Source organism: Humulus lupulus, chromosome 4 (genome assembly GCF_963169125.1).
Source record: "Humulus lupulus chromosome 4, drHumLupu1.1, whole genome shotgun sequence".
Taxonomy (NCBI): domain Eukaryota; kingdom Viridiplantae; phylum Streptophyta; class Magnoliopsida; order Rosales; family Cannabaceae; genus Humulus; species Humulus lupulus.
Window position 1 is genome coordinate 9,027,912 of NC_084796.1, and position 15,577 is coordinate 9,043,488.

Consider the following 15,577-nt stretch of genomic DNA (forward strand, 5'->3'; position numbering starts at 1 on the left):
TATTCAAAACTTAAATATATAAATTCATATATTTTGATTCATTTTAGATTGTTAAAAGAAAATATCAAATGATAGTATTTTTTTTCACAATAGGTATTATATTATTTTTATAATATAATGTTTGATTGATTAAATAAATGTTGCAAATTATTTGTGACCAAAGAGATATCATTTAATCAAGTAGAGTAATGTTATATTTTATATAAATAATAGGGAAAAATACTATTATGGTCCCTGTCTTTTTTCTGAATACGCGATCGACCCATGTGTTTTGTTAAATGACAATTCGGATACTTTGTTTTACAAAATAGATCAAAATAGTACATAGATCCGATTTTGATCAAAATATTTTCAATTATAAGATCAATTCTCGGGTTGTTAGTGATGTGATGGGTTCAGAGAAGTAAAGAAAATGATCGAGGAGCTAAGAATGAAATATTATATTTGATTTTTTTTTACCATAATTGAGTATAAGGTATTATTTTGATCAATTTTGTAAAACACATGGTCTGAATTGTCATTTAACGAAACACATAGGCCAATCACGTATTTGGGAAAAGCATATGGGTCGAACTGATATTTTTCCTAAATAAAATAATATTTATTAATTTAGTGTGACAAATAAAATGAGATGTGACAAATTTCATTTTGTCAATTTGTAACATACAAAGGGAAGTTACAAATCTAGTTACTGATTTGTAACTCCCAAAATATCACCATAATCAATATGTAAAAGAAGTTACTTATTCTTGGTTTGATTTTTATGTTCTATAATGTTGTATAGCTGTTAGGGATGTTATTTTGACAGCAAATAAGTGTTTGAATGTTACAAAATTGCATGGGAGAATATTTCGTATGTTTTGGAAGCTTGTAACCAAGTTGTTACTTGGGGTTACAAATCAATTACCTGACAGTTTTGGTTTTGAGGTATCTTTTTGATACCTTGAACGTTGTAACATCCCAACTAATTCCCAAATCATCCATTTAATTCTATAAACACTCAATTTATCATTGTTATCACTCAAGTGGGTTGGTGGAATGTGAAAATCAATCGGTGATCTTAAACTCCATAAATAGTGACTATTTTGCTCACTTGAAACATAATTGTGATGACATCCTCATCTTTATAACACCATGCTAAATATGAGAGAAGACTTGATAAATCTTTAGAATTATTTCTAAAGAGTATTCCCAAAGTATTTTTATGATGGAGGAAATAATTTTTAGGACAAAGATTTTGAACCTTGTTTAAGCCTTGAGATCTTTATCTTCTACCATTAACTTTATGATAATTTACATAAGTTATGTAATCTCTTCTCATCTTTTTCCTTTACTAATGTAATATTATTAGTTAATATCATATATATTTTGTGTTAATTTTGATTGTAATCATCTCCATTGTTAATATTCTCTAACAATAGATATTATATTGTTGTTTTATTCAATTTTAATGAACACTAGTCAAACAATTAACACAATACCCCTTATCAATACTTTTATGAATTGAAAGACTAACAATACTTTCTTTTTTTTTCTTTACACAAATTTTGCTTTAATTTTGACATCTCATGAGTGATTGCACTTTGCATATGTAGAATTGAAGCCAAAAAGTTTCTAAGAAAACCTGATTGCTTATGAGAGTAGATCGTGCATGGTAAGAAGCATGATGTTCCATCTTAAAACCAATTGGTGATGAGTGGAGTAACTCATGTTTTTATGTATGTATTCACACACTTTCCATGTGGGATATTTTTCTCTAACATTCCCCCTCAAGATGGTGGCTATTTTTGCTCACCAATCTTGGACGACTCACAAGTGACTCTTTGACTATTTTTGGCTCACTAACCTCGAATCACAAGTGGCTCTTTTGGCTCTATTTTTTGGACTGGTTTTGGATTTGGATTGGATACATACTCGTTAGAGTTTTCTTTGGTTCTTGATACCATGATAGAATATGGATAGTGGTCTAGAAGTAGAATGAAGTGCATGGTAAGAAGCATGAGGTTCCATCTCAAAACCAATTGGTGATGAGTGGAGTAACTCATGTTTTTATGTATTGTTGAATGCACTCACACACTTTCCATGAATTAGTGTTGCAATTAACTTTAAACAATGTACTTTTGTTTCAACTAGATGTTGCAATTAACAGAAGTGTTTTTTTTTAATTTTTAATTTTTAATTTTTAAGGTTTTTAGTGATTTTATTTTTTAATGGGGTTTATTGGTTGATCATTTGTTGAATACCCTGTTTTTATGTGTTATGTGTTCTATGCTTTTATTGTTATGCACTGTGTTAGGCCTGCAATATACAGTGTTTTGATAGTTGATTTTATCATCTGGAATTCGTTTATTGCTCTCACTGGTTTTGAGTGTTTCTTAGAACTTACAATATCGGTAAGTAAACACCCTATATCACATCAATGCACCAATTCATAATGTTTAAGTCAAGTTTAACTAATTTTTGTATATCAAATGGTTAAGTGAACAAATGAATGGAAAATACTTATATGAAATGCATTCTCATTACCTTTCATTGATCGGTAGCTACTCCAAGTGTGCTCTCTGTGAATTTTATGAGAATTAGTATGGTGGTGACCTATATATATTTTAGTTTAGTTGGTTGTCGATAACAACATTCTTAGAAACTCTGATATTATATAATATAAGTCACAAAGTTAATTATTTGGTGATATGTTCAATATTTCCAGTTACATCACATGTCTTTTTATCAAGTCAGCAGGGGCAATGATTCAAATTTGTGAGAATTTGTTCTAAAAGGCTTGATAATTTATTGTCTTTGCTCCTTATTTTTTTAATTATTATCTTCATATATATTTAGCTAAGAGAGGTATAGTTGTCATCTCAGATTAGTTGCAATTCTTTGTGTTCCTTGTCATAGGTTCCTTGATCCTATCTCTCTTCATCATCCACAGACAACCAAAGACACACTCTAACCTGAATAATTTTCATATTTGTGTAGAAATTTTGTTCAGTTATCACAAATGACAATATTAGAACTCTATGCGATGCCATTTTTATCTTATTGAATTGTGATCAATATTTTTATCTCATGAACTTTATGCTGAGGCATAGACTGTGATTTTGTCTAGATCTTTGGCTTATTTTACAATAATTGGAGAAGAGGGCTTTTATGGAATCTTTCTTCTTTGTCGAAAACAAATGGACCACTTAGAAACATTTTTGTATAAGTTTATATGTGAAAGCTTAGCTTCCCCCTACTTTGCCACCATTGTAACTTGCCAATGATTATGATCTGCAGGACGGGTTTGTATATAGTTTGTAGCGTCCCAGAATTTTACTTAGCTAGATAGTAGTAGTAGTAGCAGCAATAGTAGTAGTAGCTGTAGAATTTTAGTTTTAGTGGATATTGGTTCAAGCCGGGATTTAGTTAGAAACTTGTAGAAATAGTTATGAGTTTTATAAGTTTAACCTATGGTTTATGTAATGACCCAAATTTCCTAATAAGATTTAGGACATTGATTAGGAGGCCGGGAGGGCCATAATTGATTTATTATGTTATTAGATAATTATATGCATGTTTATGTGAATTATATTATTATATGATGATAAATGCATGCATATGGGTCCACATTTTATTATAAGGGCATTTTGGTAATTTGGTCCGTTGAGGGCGTGATTGTGTATTTTCATGCATGTGGGTGAATTAAAAATAATACCACATTATATGTGGATTTGTTCGAGCCATTCGGTATGAGACGATCATGGAATGCAAGTTTTCGGTCTAGTCATAACGGGATTAAGTTCGGGGCTCGGGTGAGTCTCGGGGTGATTTTACTGATTAGAGCGTTGCCGGGAATTAAAGGGTAACGGGATATGAATTATTTGTGTTGGAGAATATCGAGAATAGTGGGAATTGAAGGGTGTTAATTATAATTAATGAGATAGGCGGGAAATGATAGTTTTACCCTTGGAAGTCTTTAGAGGGATTTAATTGATCTAGGGGTGTTATGGTCATTTGACCAAGGGATTATATCACATTAGAAGGCTGTGGAATTGTAAAAAAATAGAGCATCATTATCATCCTCATCTCTCTCTCCCGTACCTATTCTTCTCTCCTTCTTCCTTTCAACTTTTGAGAGCCAATTTGAAGAAACAAGCTAGGAAATCAAGGATTTGAGTTTATAAACTTAGTTCATCCATTGAAGAGGACACAAACCCAGCTTGAGGTAAGATTTCATCCATGAATTTAAGCTATACTCTATTTTTCTAGTGAGTTTTCAGTTGAGAATTTGAGGTGTTAGTTGTGAGAATTCATGGAAGTTTTTGAGTTTGGTTGCTTGGGTTTTGATGAGGGCGTGTTATAGATGAAGCTTTGGGGTTGAATTTAATGTTTGGGTGATGTTTGGGATTGCTTTGGAGGGTTGGTTTTCAGGGGAAGTCGCAAAGAAGGAAAACCAGAAAAATTTAGGCCTAAAGCTGGCGCCCCAGTGCCATTCCTTGCGCCCTAGCGCTATGCAGGGTAGGAATTGGGCTTCTCTGACTTTGGGGCAGCACCCTAGCGCCACTAGGCAGCGCCCCAACGCTAGTGCATTTTCCAGCAAGCCTATTTTAGGGCTCGGGATGACTTTTAAGGCTCGAGGGTTGGTTCATTTACCCCGTTTGGGTAGATTGAGAGTCTCGAGAGTGCGGGATGGATCCCGGGAGTGAGGTTTTAGATTATAAACATTTTTTATGATTTATTTTATTGATGGGATTCCATATTTGGTTATGACTAGGTGACCGCTAAAGGATCAAAGGATTGATCGTTCTCAAGGGTCGTTCTTTTACTAATTCTTGCTCGAACCCGAGGTAAGAAAATTGCACCCTATGTATATGACATGCATGGTTATTCTTGATGCATTTTGGATGTTTAAATGCGACATGCATGGCTATTATTGAGGCATGTCAAGTGATTAAATGTGATGCATGTGTTGCACGAAAAACATGTGAATAGGGCATGCCATGGATACTGAATATGAGATTGTTCAGAGCTTGAGTCTCTGTGTTTATGCATGATCCTAATTATACTAGCAATTGTTAAGTAAGCATGTTGAATGCCTTGTATTCAGATATTTGACATATGATATATGTAATGACCCAAAATCACTAATATGGCTTAATGGCCTTGATTAGTGCGTCGGGAAGGCATAGTTGGCTTGTGTGGGAATTTATTGATTTAATGCATGATTATATGAAAAACATGCTTGTATGATTATATGAATGTAAATGTGGTTAAATGTTATATCTGTGAGAACCACATTACTATGTGGATAGATTTGCAGTGTGCGACTTGAGGCGATCCTAGAGAGCCAGATAGCGGGAAAAGTCACAACATGGCTTAATATTTGTCCTTGGATAAGTCAGGGGTATTTTAGTTATCAGATATTTATTTAGACTATTGGGTTATGGAAATAAATATATGGAGATATATTTGAGGATAGGAAGCTTAGGCGGGAATATTGGGGAAATTTACCGTTTTTCCCTCGGGGACGTTTCTGATACCCCAAGCCTCGAGAATTGACTTAACTAGCTAAGGTTAGACTAAGCTAATGGAAAACAGTAGAACATAAAAATAGACCTGCCCTCTCTTTCCTCTTTTTCTCTCTCTCTCTCAAAGGAAAAACACATAAAATATAGAGGTATTGGCTGGAATTCAGAAGATTAAAGTTGGGATTTAGAGGATTAGCTCAAGGATTATCAAAGGAACTCAACCAAGATTGAGGTAAGCATTGAATCCCATTTTATGTGGTTGAAATTCTGTGATTTTGAGTGTGTTCTAAGAGGTTTTGGGTTTTTGGATTTGAAGATTAAATTGAAGCTAGAACCTTGGAGGATAGCCCAGAAATCTCTTGGAGGATTGATTCTGCAGTTAAGGTAAGCTCAAATTTAAGGTTTAATGGCTGAGTTATAGTGTTTCCATGACTGGGTTTTGTGTTCTTGAGTTAGAAAGTTTCAGTGATTGAAATAGGTTTTGATGGGTTTTTAGTCTAGGTTTTAGCTGGGTTATGTTGCTGGAATCTTGTGGGAAGTCTATGGATAGTTGAGTTGTGGAATTGGGGTAGTTTTGGATGAGTTTGAATGAGGTTTGAGAGTGAAAAATGGAGGTTTTTCTGGGCATGAAGGGTAGGGTCGCGGCTCTGTTCTAGAGCGCTGCGACCCTACGAAGCAAGAGAGCCAGGGAGGCTCGGCTAAGGGAGAGCACCGTGGCGCCATTGGGTAGGGTCGCGGCGTGTGTCTGCTTGTTGGGGGCCTTGGGCTCTGTTTTAGGAGCGGGCCGCGACTAGGTTTCAAGGGCCGCAACCCTTAGGTACATTCTTGATCATTTGGAGATTTTAAGCGCGGAAATCTAGTCTAGGGTGCTCGGGATCGATTTCGCCACCGTGTTTGGTGGAATTCGATGTCCCAAAAGTTAGTATTGTACTTGGAAACCTTTATTTGATTATTAATGGAATCCATTACCTTGGTTGTGACTAGGTGTTAAAGTTAGGGCTTGGGAAACGGATCGTACTCGAGGAAACGTCGCTCGTAATCAGTGAACGTAGAAATTAAAGGTAAGAAAACTGCACCCAGTTGTATATTTGTAATGGGACTAAGGGCTCCCTAATATGTATGCTTGAAAGGATGGTATTATGCCATGTAAACAGTAAACCAACGGCCTAAGAGTGCCAAGGGTTACACTAGAGCACAGGGCGTGGCTTGGCCACTGGTAGCCGAGGACAGCTTATTATGCATTGAGCTCGGTTTAAGCGGGCCAGAGTCAGTGGGATAAATAGAGGGTGAGGCCTAAGTTGTCGGCCCTGATTATTATGTGACCTGATTGTTATTAGTGATTAGTTGCATCGTTGGTTCTGAATATGTGCTGAGTGGTTAATGTGGAATATTAAGTGTTTGATCATGCTTAAATGATTGATTATCTGTTATCGTTGTTTGTGTTGCATACTATGTTTTCTTTTTGGGCCTTGGCTCACGGGTGCTACGTGGTGTAGGTAAAGGCAAGGGCAAACTTGACCAGCCTTGACTTGGAGAGCTCTGTGAGCTGTATGTACATGACCAGCTGCTCAGCCGCCACAGTTGGGGGAAAGGCAGGAACATGGGAACCAGAAATGTCTGTTTTGCCTTAGAATGGCTGATGGCTGTCTGTATTTCGGAGATTCTGTAAACTAACTCTTAAACACTGTTTCTTTTTGGGATCCCATGTATAAAACTGTTTAATTATATAAAGTATAACTTTTGAGACCAAACCCTTTTTAACCCTAACACAATCATGATTAGTGACACGTTTTTAACTAAATGACTTGATTAGCAAGTCCTGCACCTTTATAAGTACACAGTGTAGCGGTCTTGGCTATCCAGGGCGTTACAATATATGTTTGGTAGCATTGCTTACTTGTGTATGGCACTGACTAGTCAGGGTCGACATTGGTCGCGTATTACTGACCTAAGAGCCAGAAACGGCATAAGCGTCTTGAACGCAAGGCCGATAAAAGATTAGATCTAATCGATATTAGTGTTGAATGACTCTAGGAGCATTAATGCTGGGCCGACCCGAAGGTCGATGAAAATTCTAAGCGCTTGACTAGTCTAGGACTAGTTACTCAGAGCCAGGGCCAAAGGCCTAGGTGACTGTTTGTCACGTGGCTAGGGAGCGGAATCCCATGGTTGTGACTCTATGGTCATGCGGTAGGTTATATTGGTGACTAGTTCATCGAACACCTATCTTGATAAGCTAGTGAAAGGATCACTTATTTGTAAAGCCAGTGATCCTATTGTCACATGGCTAGTGGGAACGAAACCCACCTTAGTGACTATTACAACTGTCACTCTTCTATTTGGGGCTAAAAGCCCTGGATGATTATTATGATCATCGGTTGATGTGTTATACTCAACATGGCGTGAACCTATTTGCCTGCTTGAATAGGGCTATATTTGCTAGGCATGCGCCTTATGATTTGATGACATGTTATTACTGTTCATGAGCATATTAAGTCTTCTTGCTGGGCTTCGGCTCACGGGTGCTATGTGGTGCAGGTAAAGGCAAAAGAAAGCTGGACCATCCTTGAGTTGGAGAGCTTAGGTGACGATGTGTACATATGCGGCTGCTTGTCCGCCACGGCCGAGGGTTGAAAGATGAACTAGGGTTAAACCCTGTTTTGCCGCTTAGATCGGCTGGTTGTAAATATTTTGTTGTATTAAACCTTTAAATTATATTTTTGGGATCCCAATGTATATAGTAAATGTTCTAATGAAACGTTACATCTTAACCAAAAATTTTAATTCCTAAACCGCTAATCATACTTAGTTACATGATTTTGGCCAAATGACTCGATTAGCGAGTTTAGCACTGTTTATAAGGCACACCGTAACGGTACCTGAAGCTTAGGGCGTTACAGTTTAGAAATATTAATTTTATCATAAGGTTTGATTAATGAATATAGTCCTAAGAATATTATTTATTATAACCTAAGGTTTAGATAGAATAATTAAGAGCGTGACATTTGTCACAAGCATGTTTATTAAGGATTTAAGTATTTTTGATAAATAGTTTAATTAAAAGAAAGATCTAGAAGCTCTAGAACCTTCCATCTTCTGTTAGGATCACGTTTTACTCAGTCAAAGTAGTTTTTAATCAATTTCAAATTATCCTGAAATGTGCAAAAACGTGTTTGAAAAATCAGCGTATGCCGATATATCGCAGCTATAGGGTAAATCAGCGTGTTTGAAAAATTGTCTGCGATATATCGCCTATGATTGATACGGAAAACACGTCGACTTCGTACGAACGAAACCACGGACCCTCGGGATCATGGTAGGGGCGATATATCGCCTATATGAGGCGATATATCGACTTTAGTGGCCAATTTTTGAATTTCATAGAATTCTGAGCTAGAAATAGCCCTCAACAACCTTGACTCATTCCTAAACGTTTTTGACTGAGTTCTAGGCATCTGTTGAACAGACAATTCAAATTTATTCATTTTTAATCATTTATTTATTCATTGAAATGGGAGTTAGTTTTAATCATTGAACTCTATAAATAAGACCTAGTACTCAACCATTTTCTTCATATTCAAGCACAGTTCAGAGCCTCCAAGCTGCTGAGATTATTCTAGAGTGAAACACTAGGGTTTTGGGGTTAAAGCTTTCAAATCTAAAGCTTTTATAAACACTTGGGAAGAAAGATTTTGTGTGATTTTGGTGTTCGAGGTATAGATTGAGGTTCTAAGCTATCCAAGTTATTCTTTATCTTCAGGTTTAGTTCACTATAGTTTCTATTATTCTTTCATTTTTCTTCAAATCCTATAGTTTCTATTATTCTTTCATTTTTCTTCAAATCCTAAATTGTGATAGTGACTTTTGGTTAGGTGTTCAATTCCTTTGAAACATAAGTGTACGCCCTGATTTTCCCACGGGCTGATTAGCAAGACGAGCCTCGGACTAATCATGTTTAGTCCGAGGTGCCCACAGGACGAAGATCCTATTTCCAGGGCGGTTCTTCTCAGCTCGAGAGGGGCATCAGAAGGCCACGCTAGGAGAACAGCTCGTAATACGAGCTGTACGTGTCACGAGGAGCCCAGGAAGCTCTGAGCCTTTATGAAGTCAACGCACGCAAGATAAACATGCATATATCTGACATCACGTGTCTGATATCCCCCTGACTTCTCGGACACGCAGTAGGAACTTGCGTGTCAGACACCCACGGATGGGTTGGGCCGTGCGACCCATTATCTCCTTCCATGCTGATTAGACCACACTTATGTGTCAGGTTTAGGAATTAATCATGAATGCCACATAGTTGATATGACAAATGGTAAGGTCACGGGATGACCTCCCTACCAACTTCCAGGTGCCTTCTCCTATAAATATGGAGACCCTGGGAGTTGATAGGGGTTGGGAAAAATAGTCTTTGAAGAACTATATATTTTGTAAACCAAATACCCAGAGAGGATGAATAATATTGACTAGTGGAGTAGAAGGATTTTAACCTTCGAACCACTTAAAAACCTGTCTTGAGTCACCTAGTTCATTATATAAGATTTCATATCTGTGACGGTTCTACCTTGAGTGCTAATCTCTTTCTCTTCTTCTCTTAATTACCTATTGCCGAAGAACCGCGTCAACAATAAGGTTTTCGGTAAGTTCTTATCTTGATGGTTTAGATCTTATCTTCATCTTATTTTCTTTAGAAACTTATGGTTTCTTTATGTTTGATTTTAGGAGTTCCAATCCCGCTCTTGTCTTCAATATTCCGGTTTTTGGTAAGGAAAATTAGGTAGATTAGTATTATGACCTAGTTTATATAGTTTATGATATAGTTTATGTTTGTATGATCTAACATTATGTGTCAAGACATAAGGTGTCCAATATTGTATGACGGACTATGTCCGGTAGGCTCGATTGCCAAAACTTTATGATGGACCTAAGTGATGTTCGGTGTATGACGGACTTTTGTCCGGGGCTTAATTGCCATCCCTATATAAACACTTATCTTTTTATATATTTGACTTGTTATTATGACCTATAGTTATGATTATGATATATGACCTATAGTTATGTTTATGAGTATGACTTATGACTTATGATCTATGACTTATGACTTAGAGTATGATTTATGATTTATGACTTAGATTATGATTTAGAATTATGACTTAAGCTATAACATGACCTAGAGTTTTATGTTTGTATGACTCTTGTAAATTTATGTTATGTTTGATTATATGACTAACTTTTATATGAATTTTCCTTAATGGGCTTAGAAGCTCACTCCTTATGATGTTGTTATTTCAGACAATTAAGGATAGAAAGGCCGATGACGAGTGGGCTCCTAAGAGCTTCATGATGTACTCGTGGGGACCACATAGTCGAGGAATGTAACGCCCTACTTCCTTAGAGCCGTTACTAAGTGAGTTTAAAAACGTGCTTTCATCTCGCTAATCGAGGTTTTAGATCAAACAGTGTAATTAAGCTATAAACAGAGAGAAAACCTTAAAAATATTAATTTCCATAGAAAATCGTAAAAGGTTTACACTTGGGATCCCAAAATACAGTTTAGAAATGTTTACAACATATTAATTAAACTAAGTCGACTAGACGACAAAATCAGAGTTTATTTACAAGCATCTCCCAAAAACCTCTGGTCGTGGCGGCCAGGCTGGCCGAACATGTACACGTCGCCTCACGCCTGCTGTACTCATGGTTGGTTGATCACCTCTGTACCCTTTACCTGCACCACAGAGCATCTGTGAGCCGAAGCCCAGCAAGAGAACCCACAAGCAGATAACATATGCATCACATATATCGAACATATAAACATGCCACCAATGGCTAAACACGTACGACCTAGCCGTCCCAGGCATTTACCAAGCCCTGGGTCTGCGGACCATGCCGTGAGGATATCCCAGGTATCCTTCTGGGGACTCGCCCTGGCAACTCGCACTCCACGTGCTCAGCGCTGCTTCCGGCCCCTTTGCCGTTCTCGGCCTTACACTCATTGTGCCCAACGCCGTTCTCGGCCCTTCGCCGTTCTCGGTCTACACCGTTCCCGGCCCAAGCCGACCATTCACATCATAATTCACAAAGCATAACAAGCATACATAGAGTTCTAACATAATCAGATAAAGGGCTACGCCCCGCAGTTCTAACATATTGGGCTCGGCCCTGCATATTAATCCATTCAATCACACTGGGCTCAGCCCTGCATATCAGTTCATTCAAACACATTGGGCTCAGCCCTGCACACAAGCTCTATGGGAACAAGGGTTCTCTTACCTGAGTTCCGAGCTTTCCGAGCACCGATGTCCTGAGCACAGTCCTCAAACTGGAGCCTCGTCGAAATCCCTAGTCACAACACATCACCAATATTCAGTCATCAAGTTCTAATCCAATGAATTACCTCAAACCATAACCCTAACCTCCGGGACCTTGAATTCTACCAATCCGAATGATAAAATCCATCCCGAGCCTTACCCTTTAAGTTCCCAAGTCAAAAATATCATTAAAATCCTCACTGACACTAAGGGCCGCAGCCCCTCCCACTAGAGCCGCGGCTAGCCTCAAAACAGAGGCTAGCTCTCCACTGACCACCACGCGGGCCGCGGCGTGCTCGAATTCCCTCAGCCTCCCATGGCTGCGCGCACATGCGGGCCGCGACACACCCCTCCTAGGGCCGCGACGCTCCCCGCTGAACCCAGAATTCTTCATCAATTTCCTCCCTTTTCTTCAAGCTAACCCCAACAAAACTCACCTATCTAACCCAAATATTAAACACATACTTCAGCCCAGAAATAACTCAGTAGCAACATCATAATCCATCAAAGTCTACTACAAAAACCCAACTAAAATACTCAAGAACACATCAAACTTAACTAGCATGCACTCTTACAAACCAGCAGCAAATTAAAGCATAAACCTATAATTAAAACTTACCCTCTTGCTGAACTCAATCCTTGAAGTTGATCCTCATTTCCCCAAGCTTCAAGCTCCTGAGTTTCCTCAGCCCAAATCCTTGCTTAAGTTAGCTTTCTCCAAGTTTCCCTTGAGTTGTTCCTTAGAGAGTGAAAGAGAGAGGTGAAAATAGTGAGAGATTCTATCCTTAGCTGAAACTAGAGGTATAAGTCGGTTTCCCAAGGCTTCCAATTAATTCCCCCTTTTTGTTTTATTTAACTTAAATCTAAAGGGTTACCTCAAGGCTCGGGGTACCAAAACGTCCCCGAGAGCAAAATGGTAAAATTCCCCAATATACCCGCCTAGACATTCTATCCTCAAATATATATTCAAATATTTATTTTCATGTCCCAATAATCTCATAACACACCTAGTACCCAAATTACCCCTCGACTCGCCCCAAGTCGGAATCTCAACCCCGTTGTGACCCTCTGGCTAACTGCTCCCCTGGACTGTCTCGGACCGTGCTGCACAGACATTTCACATATATAACATATATCACATTCACGCCCCCAATACCCAGTCGGGGCCCACATGCACATTTAATTCACTAAACATGTACTATCATATATTCACATTAATCCACCCATAACACATTAAAGCATAATAAATCACTTATTGCCCTCCAGGCACACTAATCAAGGCCTTAAGCCCGATTAGCAAATTCGGGTTGTTACAAGGAAGATCAAGCGGGCTTATTTATTTATTTTTATTAAAGAAATGTTATTTTAAGTTTTATTTAAATATTGCTCATTTTTATGTTAAAGACAATTATTTTATTTTTAAAACCATGGATCCATGTATGTAATTATTTTCAAGTTTTATTCAATAAAAGAACAATATTTATGAATTATGATCCAACGCTGTGTTCTCGATAATCTATGAGAAATTAGGGCGTTACAAGTCAGAGGCGAAAACATGTAAATATTCTACTTTATATTTCTGTATTGCCATTCTTTTTATGGTAAATTTGAAGTTTCTCAATGCCATACTACTTTACAGTCTTTTTGTTTATATGAAGCTTTTAGTTTAAAACATTTCAGAATTCAACTTCCTTACTCCTACATGTATCCAGATTAGTCATAAGAGAAAAGGAAAGAAGATTCTAAGAATACCATTGTACCGAGAGTGCTTGGGTGTATGGGGTAAGCCAGTGTTTTGAGAACTGAATAAGTTCTTGTATGAGCTGATTGGCAATGTAACTGAGGCTGTGTAACCTTGATTGGTTTGAGTCTCAAACCACATAAAACTGGTGTTTCTTTCTGTTTGCCTTAAGTTTTTCTTGCTGGTTTTGTGCTCTTGCTTGTTCTGTTTTGTGTGGTAATATGCTAGTGCTCCAACTGTGAGTGATTGTAATATGCTATACATAGTGAAGAGGCTGAGTTGAAGAAGCTGAAAAACTGGGCTATTCATGGCTGAAGAACCAAAAATGAATTGTGCTGTGTTCTTTTTTCTTGTGTCTTTGATACTATTTCACTGATCTGCATTACATTCTGCTGCTAGTGTTCAATATAAAATACATTCTGCTGCTATTTTTCTTGTTTCTAGACAAAGAAATGCTTTTGGAGGACATTAATTGCAGTGGTTCTCATGCTTGTATGCTGATAAGCTGCAAAATCTTTCTACTAGTTTTATATAATCCAGACATTATGTGTAATTGATTGCCTCAGATGAAGAGTTTATTGTATATTCAAATCTTAAATATATACTTTATTTATTTTTATTTTTGATTCATTTTAGATTGTTGTTAAATGAAAATATCAAAATGATAGTGAATAAATGAATATTTTTCATATTATGTATCATAAATATATAAAAAATGTGTATTTAATTGTTTTATTTTTGTTTTAACGGTTAAACTTTAATGGAATATTATAAATATTTAACAGAATATTCTTTTAAAATTAATTAAAAAAATATTATAGAATAAATATTTAATTATTATATTAATATGTTAATGTCGTTTTTCGTCAACTTAATTATATAGAGCAATAAACAATTAATTAGGAAGAAAATAAATTAAATTTATTTTTTACGTAGTTCAGCAGTTAAATTTTTTTTACATTTCGAGGCTTACTTATTTATTCTCGAAATTTGAGTGTAACATAATATAAATTTAAATATTATAAAATATCATTATTATAATAATGTATAATACAAGACTAAATATTTAATAATTATATTAATATAAATTCAAATATTATAAAATATCATTATTATAATAATAATATATAATACATAATCTTAATTTTTATTAAAAATTTTCTCATTTATATTAAAATAAGAAAACATGTTATTTTTTTATTACTTAATCTAACTTATATAAATATATATATATTCTTATTAAATAACAACAAACATTATAAATATATTATTGTTATCCAAAAAATAGGCACGGATGACGTGGCAAGTGATTCCTGGGCACGTGGCTGACACCTGGCAGAATTCTGTTAGGATATCGACCAGTAAAATGTTGCAAGTATAGGTGTAACACCTTGGATAGCCAAGACCGTTACACTTTGTGTTTATAAAGTGCCAGACTTGCTAATCAAGTCATTTAAATAAAATCGTGTTGATAAAACTATAAAGGAACTAGGGTTAAAAGCGTTTTGGTCTCAAAAGCCACATTTTCATTAAAAAGTATCAACCGTTACATGGGATCCCAAAAATATCAAGTTTATAGACCGTTTACAAAAGACTCAAGGTTTATTTACAACAACTGGCCATACTAAGGCAAAACAAGCTGTTAGGTGATCCCTGTCCTGGTCCACTCCTCGACCGTGGCGGTCGAACCGCTGGCTAAGTACATTCCACCTCGGAGCTCTCCACCTCAGGCTTGGTCCAACTTGCCCTTGCCTTTACCTGCACCACGTAGCACTCGTGAGCCAAGGCCCAGCAAGAAAACACAACAACAACAGAGCATGAACATTTAACAGACAAGTCAATAACTCACATTGCATCACATAAACTCAGATATATCATCAGCCAGTATAATCAAGTATTCCACATACCAAGCATTTCAGTTCATAACATTCACAAACGATAACCAGGGCTAGCGCCCTCAGGCTGCTCCCTCTGTTATCCCGTTGTTCCTGGCTCCCAGTGGCCAATCCGTG